The 20,754-nt window shown below is 48.2% G+C and overlaps 1 protein-coding gene across 5 annotated transcripts in view; it reads left to right on the top strand.

The window, feature by feature from the left end:
- Nucleotides 1–20,754, top strand: part of SHROOM3 (shroom family member 3) — a 387,668-nt gene that overhangs the window by 79,718 nt on the left and 287,196 nt on the right. The gene's annotated exons all lie outside the window — the stretch shown is intronic.

Genomic DNA, 20,754 nt, shown 5'->3' with positions numbered 1-20,754 from the left:
ACTCCAACGGATCCAGAACGCCTCAGCCAGACTCATCCTCGACATCCCACGACACAGCCACATCTCCGGACACCTAAGAGACCTGCACTGGCTCCCGGTCAACAAGAGAATCACCTTCCGTCTCCTCACCCACGCACACAAAGCCCTACACGATCAAGGCCCGAGCTACCTCAACAACCGCATCAACTTCTACGCTCCCAAACGACACCTCCGATCAGCCAGTCACGCCCTCGCCGCCGTCCCCCGCATCCGAAGAACGACAACAGGAGGAAGGTCCTTCTCCTACCTGGCTGCCAAGACCTGGAACTCCCTCCCGACCGACCTGCGCCTGACCCAAGACCACCTCGCCTTCAGGAAGAAGCTCAAGACCTGGCTGTTCGGGCAGTAGCAGCACCCCCCCCTAGCGCCTTGAGACCCTCCGGGTAAGTAGAGCGCTCTATAAATGTCTATGATTGATTGATTGATTGAAACAGTGTAAAGAACAGAAATGTAAATTAATGTAAGAAAGTAAGTTATGTTGACCACTTCTTTGAAAAGGGCGGTTAGTGAAACACTATCTTATAAGAAGAAATACAAAACAGAAAGTGATGTGCTCCGGGCTGGGGGGGCAGGGGTTAAAAAGATGCTTTTGGGCCTCACCTACCAGACAGCTTTCAGTGCGAAAAGCCTCCCGTGGACCATGCCAAAAACGTATAGTGGGTGTAGAGCCCACTTATTGCTTACTATTGGTTGAGTTTATTGTCACACTCGTTTGCTTGCTCCTTATTTTGTTGGCTTTCCTTCCTCTTCTTGTGTTTGTCCCCCCACTGCTGCATAACCTTGTTGCCATCCTTTTGATTGGATGGGTTGTATTCTTCCAAAGTCTTCATTCAGGGACCTACAGTTTTTTATTTTATGTTAGCACTCCTTGGGAGTGCACTTGCCTTCTAACTCTCTTCCTTGTGTGCTGCTCCTCCCACCCATTCCCCTTTGCTTCCCCATGCGCTGCCCCCTCCCACTCCTCTGTTGGTACCCAAGCCCTTTGCAGTATGTAAAATGTAGGCCTCGCCTAAGACACCGCATACGCTTTCTGTTGTGAGACATTTTGTTAGCTGATAGTGGGCTTAGAGCCTGCCCATTGTTTATCATTGGTTGGATTTATTGTTACTCTTATTTGCTTGCTTCGTATTTGATGGCTTGTGTGGGCCTTATTACAAGAGTTTGTTCCTTCCCAGGTGCTCTATAGTTAAGCAGTCTATAAGCGTGCATGTGTTTTCCAGCTGTATCCCTTGTGTTCTTTTGTGCCCCCTTGTCTCCATGTTGCTCTGTCTCACTGTGTGTTTCTCTTGTTCTGTCTCGCCATGTTATGTTTAGTCTTTGCCACCTGTGTCTCCATGTTTCTCTCTCTCTCTCCATGTGCTTCTCTGCCCTTCACCCTCGATCTTTGTTTTGCTTTCTTTGGCCGTGTTCTTCTGTGCTCCCTATCTTGTCTCTGTGTAGCTCTGTTTCATCACATGCTTTCTGCTGTTCCCGTGTGGTTTCTGCCCCCCATGTGTTACTTCTCTGCCATCTCCTTGTTGCTCTGTTTCACAATGTACTTCTGTAGCACCCCGTCTCCATGTTGCTGTGTCAGGATGCTGTGCATCATGGCTTAAGCCCATTAACATAGCCAATAGTTTCCAAAGATGAGACCGAGACCGAAGCCCATATCCTCCAGGGTCATCAATAGATAGTCCCATCCTAAAGTGTCAAATGCCTTCTCTATGTCAAGTGGCTCCACAATCTGCCCATGTGTCCCCATGTGTCCCAGCTGGGGTAGCTTGCATAAGGCCGACGAACATTGAGGAAGGTGTTGCGCCTGGGTATAAACCCCGACTGATCCTCATGTACCAAAGTATATGATGAGGCATACCTGATCACAAATGTAAACATCTAAAGAATGGCAGCTGTATCATGTTACTTTTTTTTTCTTTTTGCTGGTGCTACATACCATCTACAGAAAGAATGTAGCTTTTTGCCAGTGCTGAGGCAAAACCAATAAGTCAACGAACGTGAGACCTATTAGCCAGACCCTCCAGGATTTCGCGATTTCGCGGTTTGCCGTGAAATCGGCACTTTTGAAAAAATGCCGCGATTTTTACAAAAGTGCCCGCGAAATCGGCACTTTTGTGAAAAAACGCGATTTTACAGTAATAAACCATAACATTGCTATGCTACTAAATATGCATATAGTATTGCATTTTTATCAAGCTACAACCCCTATTGGATATTAAAGTACCACCGCACACCCGGTCCCCTGGGGCCGCTTACATCCCCCTCGCCGTGTGGCTGCTTGCGTCCTGCCCCGGCTGCACCATTGCAGGCGGTGCACTCACCCCAAGCCCTGCCTGCACCGGCCGCTCTGACACCACTCCGGCTCGCATGCTGCATGACTTTTATGAATCTGCCCCTTTTTTCTATCCCAAGGCTGTGACGCACAGTTACCTCCAGCCCCCAAGTGGTTACTGTACCAGCTGCGTCTGTGTATGCTAATTTAACACATAGAGGAACCCCAGCCAATTACCCCTCCCTCACCCACCGGTACTCATCGGCAGGGGCGTTTCCTGTCTGCTTCCAGATGACTTCACAGTCTGCTCCTGCCTGGCTAGGAGTTCAACAGCACACTTAGGAGTAACATAAAATGCGTTTTCAACGCTTATTTTAGTACAGCTTCCGTGTCAAAATTGTAAGATACACAGAGAGACGTTTATTTTTGCCTCAGCTAGTTTTGCGCTGGGTTCTCTGTCAATTGTTGCGTGATTCCTGAGTCATATTCAACTTCCGAGGGCCCTTTTCCTGCTTTTGGAATAAAAAGTGCATACTTTTATTATGGACAGCTCCAACTCCCATGTTAGACCAGTCACTACGACCTCATCTCAAGCATCAGGCTGCTTCTCCCGTTGTGGCCGCGCCTGACATGTTAAGTGCATTTGAAAAAACATAATGGAGCATGAGGAAATCTGTTTCCTATGCCTGTAGAGCCGACTGGGGAAACCATAAGAAGCCCTAGCAAAATTACTCCACTATGCCCGCTCCCTTAATCTCCTCAAGCAATCTATTTCCGGCCATTCATTTTTAGGTCTCGCCTGTCGATGCGCATGCGCATCGAGCAAGGCGAGAGTATTGCGAGTTATCCACTCTTTATCCACACTGCAAGGAATCGTGGCGATTCCTTGCAGTGCCCGTGACTTTTAAGGTCAATGCGCATGCGCATTAAGCTTATGCGCATGCGCATTGACCTTAAAAGTCACGGGCGCGTGCATGTCCGTCTTTGTTTACCCGCTCCGCCCCCTCCCGCCGTGTCGCCTTGCCTACTCTCTTCCACAGCCTCCCCCAGCTCCGCCCCCTCACTACTTGATTGCACGGCCGCTAGGCCGTGCCTCCCCTACTCTCCTCCCCCCTCCTCTCCTGCCTGCCTGCCGCTAGCTGAGTCCTCCCTCGCTCTGGTTTTCCAAATTCCACCCACTTCACATTTCTTTCGTGGCATCGTGTTACTGTAAATCTGTATGTGTAATGGGATTAACAGGGTTACAGATATACAAAAAACACTCTCAATTCGATAAGCAACTCACAACTAGAATCTTGAAGGACTCTGCTGCAGTGCACCCTTAATTCCCGCCTCGGTTATTGCAAGGGAAGGGCGCTCTCTGCTACGGTATCTTTAGGTAGTATTAGTTTATGACAAGCGCTTGGAAGCGATGGGTGCCCATGCCCAACGAGAGGATACTGGTGCTCCTTCGAAAGGACTGATACTCCGAGTCTTTCACTTCTGCCTATGAAGTAGCCTGTTCTCGGATCTCCAAGTCTAAAGCACTAAAACCTCACTAGACATTGGCTGTAAATAAAATACTCCAGAGGAATCGTCAATAAGCACCTGCAACTTCTGTTCCTCCTCCAGGTGCCGCTTTGAAAAAGTTAAGTGCCCTGTATGAAAATCAAAACTTCCTCGCTAGCAACTCTCGGCTCTCGCGACACCCCTGAATGTAATAGAAATCAAGGAAGGACAAGAAACACGCCTAATCCCATTTCCAGATATGAAGAGCGTTCTCGGCAATTTAAGTGTGTTGTACTTATTGTTTACATTTAGCTGCAGCAAATTGACGAAGATCGTTAATCCCTAATTGCGTGTGTTCTCTACGATTGAAACAAAATGTATAGAAGGAATTAAAAAAAACTTCTAATTTTGGAGTGGTTTGAAACATTTTTTACTGCATGTATTCGTCATATTTGAGTAAAAAACAAAATACGTTTGTTTTTGATCGGAGAACTGGATTAATTTTCAGACGTTTAAAAAATCCGTTGCCACAAATGTATTTCTTCAAATGGTTTAGGGAGTTTGTTAAAAATTTCAAGATGGCTGATTCATTCTACACATACACCATTCACCTTTATCCTGACTCTTCAAATTACAAAAGTAAAGCCTTTTTGGAAATTCACAGCCATGTAGGAAGAGAGTGACACTAATGTCCAGTTTTTTTGTTTTTTTTGCATATTTATATAGCGCGAACTCGACCCAAAGGTATTGGAGCGCTTTACATGAGCACCGTATTCACATTACACATTCAGGCACCTAGGATAATAGTGAGACATGCCATGTCGATTGTGTTGATTAGATCATTTTGGCTTACTGCATTAAAGAAGTCCGTTTTCTCTTTTTCTGCAGTAAGATTCAAAGGAAGTGTTTTGAAACCTTAGAATCTTTTGAAGTCTTGCAAAGATCTGTTTGTTTCCATGGTAATATCGGAGAAAGCTGCTTTACTTTCATTAAAAATCATTTTTTTCAAAGAGGTGAGAGATGTTTTGAAGGATTTTATCTCAAACTGCATTCCATCGCCCTAATAGCACATTTGCTGGTCTATATTTTTGCTGACCTTGATCCAGACAACGTTGTTTGTCATGATAGTTTACTTCACATTAATCTGGTATATTCCTATGAGTGGAAGAAATCTTAGACTCTATTAAATTGGGACTGCTGTCTTTGAAGTTTCTGACACAAAGCAGTTTAGTTTGACCCCACGATGATATTTTGGTGCATAGTGGATAGAAAGGTATTTGGAACTGGACAAACCAGGACCCTGATATAGGTTTTGAGCTCTTAGCTATTTGGAGACCAAATATTGCCCCCTTTTCATAAGTGGGCGCAGACCAGAACTATTTAGAGTGGTTATTGAGTATAAAGCAGGACAGTTGTGAAATGGCCACATCCACTTTAATCCACCCTCACTCACCCTCACCCTCAACACCTCACTCACCCTCACTCGCCCTCACCCTCACTCCCCCTCACTCGCCCTCACCCTCACTCACCCTCACTCACCCTCAACACCTCAACCTCACCCTCACTCACCCTCACTCACCCTCAACCCCTCACCCTCCCTCACTCACCCTCACTCACACTCAACCCCTCACTCACCCTCACCCTCACTCACCCTCACTCACCCTCACCCTCACTCACCCTCACTCGCCCTCACCCTCACTCACCCTCACTCACCCTCACTCACCCTCAACCCCTCACTCACCCTCACTCTCACTCATCCTCACTCACCCTCAACCCCTCACCCTCACTCACCCTCAACCCCTCACCCTAACTCACCCTCACCCTCACTCACCCTCAACCCCTCACTCACCCTCTCACCCTCAACCCCTCAACATCAACCCCTCACCCTCACTCACCCTCACCCTCACTCACCCTCACCCACCCTCACTCACCCTCACCCTCACTCACCCTCACCCACCCTCACCCTCACCCTCACTCACCCTCACTCACCCTCACCCTCACTCACTCTCACCCTCACTCACCCTCACTCTCACTCACCCTCACTCACCCTCGCTCTCACTCACCCTCAACCCCTCACCCTCACTCACCCTCAACCCCTCACTCACCCTCACTCACCCTCACCCACCCTCACCCTCACTCACCCTCAACCCCTCACCCTCACACAGTGCAATAGGTCTCGGAGCATTTGAGTTAGAGCTTTTAGAAATGTTTATGGCTTTTTTTTTTATTCTTTAGCATTGGCTACAGGAAACAAAAATGCTAAAGATTTACACAAAAACCCATAAACAATTCTAAAAGCACTAACTCTAATGCTGCGAGACCTATTGCATTTCCAATGCTTGTTTCTCTTTCTCCTTCTTCCCTCCCTCTCTTCTCCCTCTCTGATGGTTTCCTCTCAACCTCCCCCTCCTTCCTTCTCTTTCTCTCGCTCCCTTCATCTCCTCAAGCAATCTATTTCAGTCCATTCATCCTCTCTCTCTTTCGTTCCTCTCTCTCTTCTCCCACCTTGATGGTTTTTTCTCAACCTTCCCCATCCAACCTTCTCCTTCTCTCTCTCTTGAAGCCTCACAGTGTTTACCAGGGAGCTGAGGTAAGTGGCAGAGAAACCAGGAGTGTCACTGACTTTCAAAACAGACCTCACCGGAGAAATGCTGGGTGGAATAAAATGCCTGTCCCACCTGCATGCCTGTAAATACAGTGAGTGTTAATACTATTTGGTGAACAAGAAGCATAGGCAGCGTTAGCTTGATGGAAAGTTTTCAACTCTCTTATGCCTCTCGACATTCCACATTTGCATATTCAAATATTTTTTCCTATGTTGCTACCCCCAAATGTTTTTCCCCTATCAACAGAGACTGAGCTGTAGTGGTGAACAACATGCACCCGTTTAATGGCATAGTACACCTGTAGAGACGTCTATATACACATCTGTATTCAATATACATAGCTTCAGGTTGTTAAATAACTCAAAAAACTAAGATATCTGTGTTTGTTGTAGGAAAAATGGTCAAATAAAACGCCGCAAAATTGCCGCTAAATTCCCATATTTGTGCCGCTAAATTTCCATTTTTGTGCCGCTAAATTTGCTAATCCATGCCGCTATATCCTGGGGGGTCTTCTCTCATACTTGTTCGTGTATCGAGCAAGTGAATGTCCTGTGTTTGGGCTGAAGTCTCACCTCATGCTCGGAGTACGAGGAAGGCCGACAAGGCGCTGTAGTGTCCACACTAGGCTTCTTTTGAAGTGAATACACTTTGTGAGCCTGTTGGTCCTTTTCTGTCATCATTCGTGTCAAGTCTGAAACGCTCTCCTTGCAGGCGCACGGTGTGTGTTCAGTACGTGAGACACAAACTTTTGGAATGAGATAAAAAGTGACGCTGATATGACACACTGGAACGTGAGAGAGGGCTGGTTCAAAGAAATCAGTAGAGGCGTCGTGCTTGCCGGGCGGTTAATGAGTTAACTTCCTGCTGCTCCTGTCAGAGTTTTGCCTGGGAGCCGATGCACATGCCCTCCCCTTCCTACATGCCAGGCCTGCTCCCCTTCATTCTCACCAGGGCCTGTCGGACACTTAAAGAGCCTGTCACCGATTTGTTAGGACTGCTGCCCGGCGGTGTTGGCTGCTTGAGTGGGGTGGATGCGGCTCCCTGGTGATAAGGAGTTGGCGCGTCTGGGTCGCTGACGTAGTTCAACGGACAGCTGTGCTCGAGACAGGCCCGGCGCCTCGCGCCAAGGGAAGCGAGAGTTCGACGCTCCCTCTGCGCGCGCGCGGGTCGCTTCTCACTGACACAGCGGCATGTGAGCAGCACGCAGACTGTCGATACAAGCACCCATGCTTGCATGTGGGAGTGACAGAACACAGAACGGGGCCTTCCTATGTGTTTCCTTTACATCATCATGTCCAGCTGTGGAGTGCCACGCTGCTGCAATGACAGATTGAAACGTGTCAGCTGATTAAGAGCCTCGCTGTATTTTGTGCACACAGGAATCATTGGGCTTGCCATTACATTTTTCAGTTGCCAGGAATGAACGGTTCCGGGACCCTATAAGACTAGTAGGGCCTAATCTACGCCAGATTTCCGGATAACAACCAACGTAGTAAATTCATTCCTTTTTCATTAACTTTGTGCAGATCGATCTTATGTAGCTATTTGGGAAATCTGGCATGGATACAGCATTCTCGATCTACGTTGGGCCTCTATGCCCTAGACAGAACAGCATGCTTTCCATGTTCAGGGTTAATCTAGAAATGATTTCATATGAATTGCCAAATCATTAGTTCCAGATGAAATGATCAGTGTGGCTGAGGTAGGTCAAAATCTGCAGTACTACATCAGTACTGCATGTTTCTGCTACAATATTATGTTTTATGTTTCAATGTGCAGCAGTGTGAGTTAAGAAGGATATCAATGATAATACAAGTTTTTCATGCATTCAAAAACCTAGATGTAATTGTGAATGGTATCTATACAGCGCTTCCTACTCCTGGCGGGGCCTCGAAGCACATTGCGGCAAGTAGCACACTACTCCAGAACTCAAGATCAGAGGTTAATAGTAGATTAGTACATTTTTTCTTTGTGCATTAGTTGTTATAGATTTGTGTTCATGTTTTCTTGTTTGCTTAGTAGAGTTTAGAGTAGGGATAGAATGATGAGAATACATTTGGAAGGAGAAGTAGTAAGTTGTTTTTGTAGGTAGTGGCTGTGTGCGCTTGTTATTTGGGTGAGTGACATGGCTAAAAAGGAGGGGAACGTTTGAGAAGGATGTTTGGTGGCTCATAGTAGTCAGAATGGTTTGGGATGAGGCAGAGAAAGAAGGGATGTACCAAACGTTGAATGGAGGATTTTATAAATTAACTTATACATACATATATGTATATGACACTTAGTGAGGTTTTATTGGCTGGAGAAAAACCCTTCAATATTAATACCTATATGTGCAAGGAAGCAGCAATATTTACATGGTCTATGTGAACATTTATCTTGTTGTGAAGTATGCACAGTTTATTAGTAAAAGTACTGGAACTAAATAAAGATTATGTGGTGGTGTAGTAATTGGTTTTATATATATTGTTTATATTATTTGTGCAAATTATATAATTACAGTTTTAGATTACGATTTGTAGATTATTTTATCCTTTGTATATTATTATTTGTATTATTTATTATTGCAAAGAAGGGGGTTGTGTGTAGTGTTGTACACCTATTCTTAAGGTATTACCTTCAAAAGTTCCTTTTATATGGTGTTCTGAGAATGTGGCCGAACTGAAGGCGGCTCAGTAAAGTCCTAGGGCCTTATTTATGAAGGCCTTGCGCCACCGGTGCGTCACTTTTCCCATGTTAAAAGTGACGCACCGGCAGCGCAAGGCCTTCATAAATAAGGCCCCTAGTGCGGTTAATGAAAAAACCTCGTAGATGCTAGAGCACTTTGCGCTGTTTCTGATTAAAGCTAAATGATACTTCCGCCTTTCTTGGCGTCATCGTAAAAGAGTCCCTGTTCACTCATCTGTTTCCCAGCAATGCTGGCCTTGGCTGGCGACCACACGCCCCGCCAGCGCTTGCAAGCCATGACACGTATTTCATGTCACATGCAAGGGTGCATGCAGAAGTTTTATGAGTTAGGGTCAAGAAGAGAGCTCCGCATTCCTTCTGGAATGAGCTGAAACTAACCTTTAGTTTACCAGTGTCAGTTACAATCAAAGATGGCGCGCACTGCCCGGAGGACCATTGTAACCATGGCCTTCGTGCGGCCGCGTAGTCACTTTACGGTCAGACGGTTATGGTTTGTTTCCTTTTATAGATACCGTGGCTCCTCTGACCCTACATTTCTCGCTCCACAGCAGTGGGAGCATCGCCTGAATCACCTCTCCGAACAAAAGGCGCCTCGTATTATTGTTTATTCGTTAAGCCGCTGTGACGTAGACACCTACGAGGTTACTATTATTGCTGACCTTTAGCTTGAAAAGGCACTGACTGTACGGAAGAATATTTGAGCTGTAATACAAATTCCTGCCTTGTTCAACCAGACTTAAGTAGGGAGAAGCGGGTGTGCAAACGCGTCTCCATGCCATGTACACTGCGGCCCAGCAACGGAAGTGGGAAACCCCACCTTTACGCAGTTTTATTTCTAAGCCAATCTGGTTATATAAAGCGCACCGACCCTTTGAAAAGCAAGTAACTGCAGACTTTTGGACGAAATTGCATATCCAAGCCTTGGATTTTCCAGGCAACTTAGTTGCTATTGAAGTTCTAGTGTTGATAGAGTATGTAACAGATTTGTTTTTGCAAAAAGAATACTCGCAGCCCCAAATGGCAACTCATTAAGCCTTTTCACAGGCAGATGTTTATGTCTCAACTACCAGACAGCACAACCTATTGTGAACTTAAAGTGGGCTTACAGCCTGCCCATTGATTGCTAATATTCTTGCGTGGCCCTTCTCTTGGAGCATAGCCTGTTTACCACCATTTGGTTGTCTGACTTGTAAACGTTCAGTACTCTCTTTGACAAACTATTTTTTTCTTTTTGTATAAGCATGTGTTTTCCAGTTCTCTCCTTTTTGTCAGCAGCTGCCTGTGCATGTAAGAGCGGTGGGGCCAGCATGTGGTAGATTCAACAGATGACCACGAGGGGAAATTAAATAAATAATTAAAATCCCTTCAACTTTGCCTGTCGAAATCGCCCCCCCCCCCCTTCCCACCCAGCCCCACCGCTCATACCTGCACGGACCGCTGCTGCTTTTTAGGTCTCGTGACCTATCAATGCGCATGCGCATTGAGAGAAGCGAGACTATAGGGCTTTAAACAAAGTTTAACTAACTGTGGCGATTTGGTGCTGTGCCCGTGGCTTTTAGGTCAATGCGCAAGCGCATTGACCTAAAATGCGCGTGCACATCACCAAATCGCCGTCTGTTCCCTCAGCCGCACCTTTGAAGTGAAGCTTAGCTTCACTTCAAAGGCCCCTGCTGCTTTCACACCCTCTCCCCGCTCCGCCCCCTCCCCTGCCCGCCGTGTCGCATTTCTCCCCCCCCCTTCTCTGCCTTCCCTCCGTTGCTCGGCCCCCTCCCCTCCCTCTGTTCCATCGCAGAATTAAGTAGCAGCCCACGCAGAAAGCAATTTAGTTAACACAGATGACTCGGTGTGTTAGAGTTTTATTGTATACCCTTTATTTGCTCATTGCATGTGCTTTCTGTGGTGGCAGGCTCTGTCAATTGTTATTCTGTGCCCTTCTGTGGATCCACAATTGTATTCCTACTTCTGTTTGTGTAATGTCTCCGTTTTTGTGTTTTTTACACAATATGTTCCCTCTTCTATAAATTCCCTTCACCTAGCAGCCTTTATCCCACCTGTCACTCCCCGATGAGCCGACCAACGCTTAAGCATGAGTTGCCGTGATTCCCTGATTCACTAAACCTTCTCTCTTTCCCTCGAAGTCTATCCTATGTATCACGGACATGATGTCCAATACTCGATTGTTTTCTTCCGCATATTTTTTGCCAAACTTCAGCGACCTTTTTTGCAATGGCTAAACCTGAATTACTGTTCAAACATGACACTTACCTAGCTTCACTCCATGAACATGGCATGAATGAGAGAGAGAAAGAAAGCGAGCATTCGCAAAGCCAGTAACCGAGCCTGTCATCCTTCTGAGGTTGGTAAAGTGAGTGGTAAAAGCAACATCTGTTATTTTACAATGCTTATTTTATTGATAAATTATTAGGGTGCTTTCAAACACCAGGTCTCGTATGGAACGCTCTCTCTATATGTGCAAGCATTATAGGCATACATGTTTATTACTGCAGGTTCCTAAGTAATGCGGCGCAGTTTTACATATGGGTGTGTGGGTCTCTATAGGTGGCACAGGCTGATGGGTGCTATGGCGACATCTCTCTTTTCCATCGCGTCGTCACTGCCATCTCTCTTACCTTCTCCCATGCCTCTCTCTCACCCCTCAGACCTTCTCCCTACCTCCTCTCTCTCTCTGTACCCTTTCTTTTTATGGCCCCTCTCAACGCTCTGCAGGCTACAGCACCAATGCCCCGTTGGGCGCTTGGCCTGCCTTCTCAGCCTTCCATGGAGCGCGACGTCCAGGCCACCCCTGCAGCACGGTCCTCAATGGCCTCTAACTCACAGCAGGCGGCTTGGTTTTTTTCGGGATGGCTTCGACCGTTGGTTGTGTAATGTACTCTTTGTTCGAAATTCCGGAAGAATTGGATCTGTCTTAGACACAAATACAGACACGAATTTAAATGTTATTGAAATAAGATCATCTTTTCTCTGTCACAAACCCTTATGGAACCCACAGGACCACCACACCCACCACCACTACATCCACCACCACATCCACCACAACCACCACCCCATCCACCACCACCACCGCATCCACCATCACCGCATCCACCGCATCCACCACCACCGCATCCACCATCACCACATCCACCGCATCCACCACCACATCCACCATCACCTCCACATCCACCATGACATCCACCATGACATCCACCGCCACATCCACCACCACATCCACCACCACCACCACCACCGCATCCACCACCACACCCACCACCACTACATCCACCACCACTACATCCACCACCACATCCACCACAACCACCACCCCATCCACCACCACCACCGCATCCACCATCACCACATCCACCGCATCCACCACCACCGCATCCACCGCATCCACCACCACATCTACCATCAACACCACATCCACCATCACATCCACCACCACCACCACATCCACCATCACATCCACCATCACCTCCACATCCACCATGACATCCACCGCCACATCCACCACCACATCCACCACCACCACCACACCCACCACCACTACATCCACCACCACATCCACTACAGCCACCACCCACCACCCCATCCACCACTACCACCACCACCGCATCCACCACCACCACATCCACCACCACATCCACCATTTATTTGCAAGTTTGTACCGCGCTGGCTTCACTCCCGGAGGAGTATCTCCGCGCCTTTGGCTTCTACAAAGAATTAAGAAGAAGGGCTATTGCAGATGTTCTAATCTACTGTTGAAACAGGAAGGTCTTCAACATTTTCCTGAAGGGAACCATCACCACCACATCCACCATCACATCCACCACCACATCCACCACCACATCCACCATCACATCCACCGCCACATCCACCGCCACATCCACCGCCACATCCACCGCCACATCCACCACCACATCCACCACCACATCCACCACATCCACATCCACCACATCCACCACCGCCACATCCACCACCACCACCACATCCACCACCACCACATCCACCACCACTTCACCAACGCATCCACCACCACCACATCCACCGCATCCACCACCACCACATCCACCACCACCACCACATCCACTGCATCAAGCACCACCACCACATCCACCACCACACCCACCACCACATCCACCACCACATCCACCACCACATCCACCACCGCATCCACCACCACCACATCCACCACCACATACACCACCGCATCCACCACCACCACATCCACCACCTCATCCACCACCTCATCCACCACCGCTTCCACCACCACCACATCCACCACATCCACCACCACATCCACCACCACTTTCACCACATCCACAACCACCACATCCACCATCACCACCACATCCACCATCATATCCACCACCACCACCACCACATCCACCATCACATCCACCATCACATCCACATCCACCATGACATCCACCGCCACATCCACCGCCACATCCACCACCACCGCATCCACCACCACCGCATGCACCACCACCACCACACCCACCACTACATCCACCACCACATCCACTACAACCACCACCCCATCCACCACTACCACTACCACCTCCACCACCGCATCCACCACCGCATCCACCACTGCATCCACCACCACATCCACCACCACATCCACCACCACATCCACCATCACATCCACCATCACATCCACCATCACATCCACCATCACCTCCACCACCACCACATCCACCACCACCACCACATCCACCACCCACCACCACATCCACCACCACCGCATCCACCACCACCGCATCCACCACCACCACCGCATCCACCACCACCACTTCCACCACCACATCCACAACCACCACATCCACCACCACCACATCCACCACATCACCACCACATCCACCATCACCACCACATCCACCATCACATCCACCACCACCACCACATCCACCATCATCTCCACCATCACCTCCACATCCACCATGACATCCACCGCCACATCCACCACATCCACCACCACCACATCCACCACCACCACATCCACCACATCCACCACCACCGCATCCACCACCACCGCATGCACCACATCCACCACCACTGCATCCACCACCACCGCATGCACCACCACCACCACACCCACCACCACTACATCCACCACCACATCCACTACAACCACCACCCCATCCACCACTACCACCACCACCGCATCCACCACCTCCACCGCATCCACCACCACATCCACCACCACATCCACCATATCCACCATCACATCCACCATCACATACACCATCACATCCACCATCACATCCACCACCACATCCACCACCACATCCACCACCACATCCACCATCACCTCCACATCCACCATGAAATCCACCACCACATCCACCACCACCACATCCACCACCACCACATCCACCACCACCATATACACCACCACATCCACCACCACCACATCCACCACCACATCCACCACCACTTCCACCGCATCCACCACCACTACATCCAACACCACATCCACTACAACCACCACCCCATCCACCACTACCACTACCACCTCCACCACCGCATCCACCACCACATCCACCATCACATCCACCACCACATCCACCACCACATCCACCACCACATCCACCACATCCACCATCACCTCCACCACCACCACATCCACCACCACCGCCACATCCACCACCACCGCATCCACCACCACCGCATCCACCACCACCGCATCCACCACCACCACCGCATCCACCACCACATCCACATCCACCACCACATCCACTTCCACAACCACCATATCCACCACCACCACATCCACCACATCACCACCACATCCACCATCACCACCACATCCACCACCACATCCACCACCACCACCACCACCACATCCACCATCATCTCCACCATCACCTCCACATCCACCATGACATCCACCGCCACATCCACCACATCCACCACCACCACATCCACCACATCCACCACCACCACATCCACCACATCCACCACCACCGCATCCACCACCACCGCATGCACCACCAGCACCACACCCACCACCACTACATCCACCACCACGTCCACTACAACCACCACCCCATCCACCACTACCACCGCCACCGCATCCACCACCTCCACCGCATCCACCACCACATCCACCACCACATCCACCATCACCACCACATCCACCATCACATCCACCATCACATCCACCACCACATCCACCACCACATCCACCATCACCTCCACATCCACCATGAAATCCACCGCCACATCCACCACCGCCACATCCACCACCACCACCACATCCACCACCACCACATCCACCACCACCACCACATCCACCACCACATCCACCACCACTTCCACCGCATCCACCACCACCACATCCACCACCACATCCACATCCACCACCGCATCCACCACCTCATCCACCACCACATCCACCACCTCATCCACCACCACTTTCACCACATCCACCACCACCACATCCACCACCACCACATCCACCACCACCACATCCACCACCACCACATCCACCACATCCACCACATCACCACCACATCCACCACCTCCACCACATCCACCACCACCACCACATCCACCACCACATCCACCCCCACATCCACCACCATCACCACCACATCCACCATCACCACCACCACCACATCCACCACCACCATATCCCCCAGATCCGCCACCACCACATCTATATGTGTGTGGCTCTGTGTGTGTGTGTAGGTGCAAATGCAATGTTCTTGGATTTTCGTCGCAATAAAATACACTGAACATAATCTTCACAAAAGTTATTTACAAACGTTTAAGCTATTGCCATTATAAATTACAAAAACTTTTATTTAAGTATTAATTATTTACAAAATTAAAAACCATTGTTATTTGTAATATCAATACATCTAAGTCACGTAAATACAACACATTGCATTACAAATGCTATAGGTGTCACATTTGCGAAAGTTAAAACTATTGGCATTGTAACTGACAAAGCTATTAATTTTGCTACTTTCAAAACCAACACATAAATAAAAAAAGTGTCATTTACAATACCAATAGCTCAAACTTTCCTAATGCGAGACCTATTGCATTTCCAATGCTTGTTGTGCTTTGTCCCAACAACAAATACCCACTCCCACACCATGTTGCTGTGTCCTTCATATGCCACTTTTTCTCCCTCGTCGGATTCCCCCGAAACCTCGACCCTGCGCTCGATATCGCTCTGCCCCTCATGTGTTTCTCTTCTCTCCAGTTTTGCTCTCTCTCACGTATTCTACTTGCTCTATGTTGTTGCTTTTTCCCTCGCCCCCTGTGTTCTTCCCACAAGGACGTAGCTTGGTCAGTATGATTGGGGGAGTGTGAGCATCAGATTTCCCAACAATCATGTTGGGACATCTTGTCAAAACAGATTATATAGGAAGCAGGACCTGACCAGCGCTTATGGGCAGTGTAAAGAGAGGGCGTGCGGATTCTTAGGGGTACTTAAAACGCAATATTTTTCAAACTAGCCAACATTGTTTAAGGCCTTCAAAACATAGACTAGAGAGAATGTGATTGTTTTTGTCAATGTGGGCATGTAAAAATCTCAGGTAAAATCCGACTGACGCTTCAGATTACCCTACTGAAAGCACTAGTACTGAACTATTTACTTCAGAATACATTTTTCTATGGGGTGTAACACCCCAAACACCCCCACAATTATGCCCCTGCCTCTCCATCATCTGATATTGCCCCTGTCCCCTGCTTTGCCCTCTTCCTCATGTGCTAGTTTTCCCCTCCCCTACCCTGCTCCTCGGTTGCCTGCCCCCATGGTACTTTATTAATATTTTCCATTTTCACTTAAAAAATGATGTAAAGTCATGCACTGATAAAGACACACTTTGAATCTTGAGCATCCATGCACATTATGTTATTGCTCGTCCTTTTCAAAGACATTAGAAACAGTTAGTCTTCAAATGATAGAATGATAATTCTTTTCAGAAAACATCATATATTGGGTTACAGGTCTTCACCATTTCTATCATTTGCATGACTTAATGTACAGAATATTCCTTGAGAGTAAAACAGGATACTGAGAATTAGCACCGGGCATTTTCTCTGTTTCCTTTTCTGTGATTCTATATATATATATATATATATATATATATATATATATATATATATATATACAATCAAAACGATCCTTCAATGCACGAGAGCGCTCCACAGTGTGTGCTCAACCCAAGGGCTGGATCAAAGCCCCAATATTCAATTTTGGAACACAAGGGAGGCGGCACAACCGCATACTTATTCAGAAGTCTTTATTTCACCAACACTCCACCGACGCGTTTCAGCCTCACGGCTTTTTTCACGGTCAGCAAGTCCCTTTTTGCTTTTCATTTTTATACTGCCCCACGCTAGCCATGAAGTGGCATTGTGGGATACGTAGTTTATAAAGCAAAGTAATTAAAAAACATGACAGACAAAGGACCGGTGTGTTCTGATTATGTAAGTATAGTACTTAGCGTCCTAAATTGTTATCATTTAGGGCATTTTTCTTAAAACATGTATTAATAATTCTCAAGTGTAGGGTATAGTACCCCTATACAGATATTATTATCGCTGAGTTCATATTTACTCCAGATGAATGTGGAGATCCTCTCCAAAGTTCATGCCTCTGGGGTGTTTTGTTCGGAATCGGACAATGAAACGTGATTCCATCTGTCGAAGAAGACGGACCGTGTCTCCTCCTCTGTCAGATTTAGTTAGCATCTTCAATCCATAATAGTTCATAGCTCGCCAATCCCCACTTTGGCAAGTGCTTAAGTGTTGGCCGTAGCATACAACATATTTGAGTGGTGGCTGTGTGAGTGGCTCTATGGGTGGATGCATGTGTTTGTGAGTGGCTATGTGGGTGACTGAGAAGCTGGGTAAATGGCTCTATGGTCGAGTGCCTGGGTGTGTAAGTGGATGTATGAGTAAGAGAGTGGCTGTTTGACTGGGTGTGTGGGTAAGTGAGTGGGTGGGTAAGTAGCTGTTTTGCACAGTAAGTATTTGTGTGAGTGTCTGTATAGATGAGTGAGTGGGCATGCGAGTGATTGTACTGATGTGTGAATGGGTATATAAGTGGTTTTGTGGATTAGTGAATGGATGTGTAAGTGGCTGTATGGGTGAATGAGTAGCTCTGTTAGTAGCTGTATGGGTGAGTTAGTGGCTGCATGAGTCGCCGTATGGTGGACTGAGTGGGTGTAAAAGTCTGTAAGTTGGTGTGAGTCATTTTGTGGATGTGTGAGTGGCTGTATGGGTGAGTGAGTGGTTATGTGAGAGGCTGTATAAGGGAATGAGTATGTGTGTGTAGTTATATGGGTCTGTGAATGGGTAGGTGAGTGGTTGTGGGTGTGTGTGACTGGGTGTATGAGAGGTTGTGTGGTTGTGAGTGGTTCTGTGGATGACGTCATCAGTGATGTCATTTGAGAAGTCACCAATGATGTCATGAGTGATGTAATGTGAGGTCAAAAGCAGTGCATTTCGGAGGCTTAAATTATAGTTAGCTCAGGTTCTATAACTTCTGAATTTCAACGGTTTTGTATGAGTGAAATCTGATCCTAGCTATAAAGTCCCTGTAACCTTTGTTTTTTTCTGTGAATTTCAAAGGTTTTTTAAATTCTATTTCCTAACTATAATGTCCCTGTCAATGTTTTTTTTTAAATTGTATTTCCAAACTGTAACTTGAAATCTTAGCGAGGGGGTGTGTGAGTGACTGTATAGATAGGTGAGTGGCTATATGGGTCTCTGAGTGGGTTTGTGGGTATGTGAAAGGCTGTATGGGTCAGTGAGTGAGTTTGTAAGTGACTATGGGTGTGTACAAGGCTGTGTAAGTGGGTGTAGGAGTGCCTTTGTGGATCTGTGAGTGGGTGCATGAGTCTCTGACTGGAACTGTGAGTGAGGGCATTAGTGTCTTTGAAGGTCCACAAGTGGATGGATGAGTCTGTGAGTGGGTGAGCGAGTGGGTGCGTGTGTCTGAGTGGGTCTATGAATGGTTGTGTGAGTCTGCGGGGGTGCCTGAGTTTCTGAGTGAAACTGTGAGTGGGTGTGTAAGTGTCTGAGTGGGCCTTTGAGTGGGTGTGTGAGTCCTGGAGGGGGTCTGTGAGTGTGTGAGTCTGAGTGAGTCTGTGAGTGTGTGGTGTAATTCCGTCCACTGGTTCAGGTTGTAGTCGTGTCTAAAAATGTCTATAGAAATTAACATTGGAAAAAACCATTTTGACTCCCCTTTTCTCAACAGAGCTACAGCAAAAACTGCTGAACGGAATAGCACCAAATTTGGCAGGAAGCTAAATCTTGGAATGCAGATTGCACTTTTTTGTGACTTGGTGTAAATTCATTCAGTAGTTTTTGTGAAATGAAAGTTAATAAATGCGGCTCCTCTCCCAGAGCCAATAGAGGCCCCGGGGAGCCCATCCCTGGAACCAATTACTTGACAGGAGGGGGGGTCAAATGCCCCCCTTTGATTCATTAATTGCCCCAGGGACCCCAACCCCCAGGGTCGGCTCACATGCTATGTCCTTGGGAGCCCACTCCCAGGACATAGCGGTTTGACTGCCTGCACTGGCACCTGTGTTTGCTCCTGCTTAACATAAGCATTATGGAAAACACCAAGTCCACTCCCAGCTGACAGGAACTTTAAAAAGCTTCCACATGCTGGGAGCGTACTTTTGATCTGTTTCCCTGCCCCGCACTGATCTGGGCAGGGAACCACATCAAAATATTGCTCCCGCCCACAGGGAGCAGCATTATTAGGGCCCTGCCCCACACTGATGCGGGCAGGGAAACACATCAAAATATTGCTCCCGCCCACAGGGAGCAGCATTACAAGCTGCTCCCTGCGAGCGGGAGCAATGCCCACTTCCACTGCATCTGGGAAGTCAGCTGGGGCCGTGGAAGCCTCAACTAATGTATGTTGGGTGCTCTGGGTGGGCCCAAGTGCCCCCACGTGCCCCCACCTTTAATAGTATGGTATCTAGGGATGGGATTCCCAGGGCTGATAACAACTCCGGGAGGGGGGGAGCGTTCCCCTCCCCTTTATTTTTAGCAGTGGCCCTGGGGATGGGGTTCCCAGGGCCTGACTAGGCTCGGGAGAGGGGACCTCCCTTTTATTTAAAAAACATAAGGCTCTAGGGTCCTCAGGGCCCAATAAGGCTTGGGGAGGGGGCTGCGTCCCCCCTTTCATAAAAAAAAGGCGTTGAGGGATGGGGTCAGGGCCTAATAAGGCTCTGAATGGGGCACTGTGAGGCCTCCCTCTCTTGAAAAAACCATGGCCCTGGGGGATGGGGTCCTGAAGGCCTTATAAGGCTTGGGAGGGGGGCATTCAGCCTCTGCCACCCTTTAGAATATATATGGCCCTAAGGTAAAGGGTCACCAGGGCCATAATAGATTCCGGAAGGGGGACCATGCTTAAAAAAAAGGGACCTGGTGGATGTGGTGTCCAGGCCCTGTGGCCAACCCCCTTCCACGCATGGCCAAAGGCTGTGTGCAGTGTGGGGCTGGCTGCCTTAGGGGTGAAAGGCCATGTGCAGCATGGGGTTGTCTACATGTGGGGGTGTTGGCCGCTGAAGTCAACCATGCCTGACCAAAGGCTCTGGGCAATGGGAGGTTGGCTGACTTAGCGGGGGATGGTTGCATGTGGGGGAGGTCAGGCCCTGCTACGACTTTTTGCAGAGGGGG

The sequence above is a fragment of the Lissotriton helveticus genome, chromosome 2_1 (assembly GCF_964261635.1).
Source record: "Lissotriton helveticus chromosome 2_1, aLisHel1.1, whole genome shotgun sequence".
NCBI lineage: Eukaryota > Metazoa > Chordata > Amphibia > Caudata > Salamandridae > Lissotriton > Lissotriton helveticus.
Note: the sequence above shows the minus strand (reverse complement) of the source record. Positions and strands in the feature narration are given on the sequence as shown.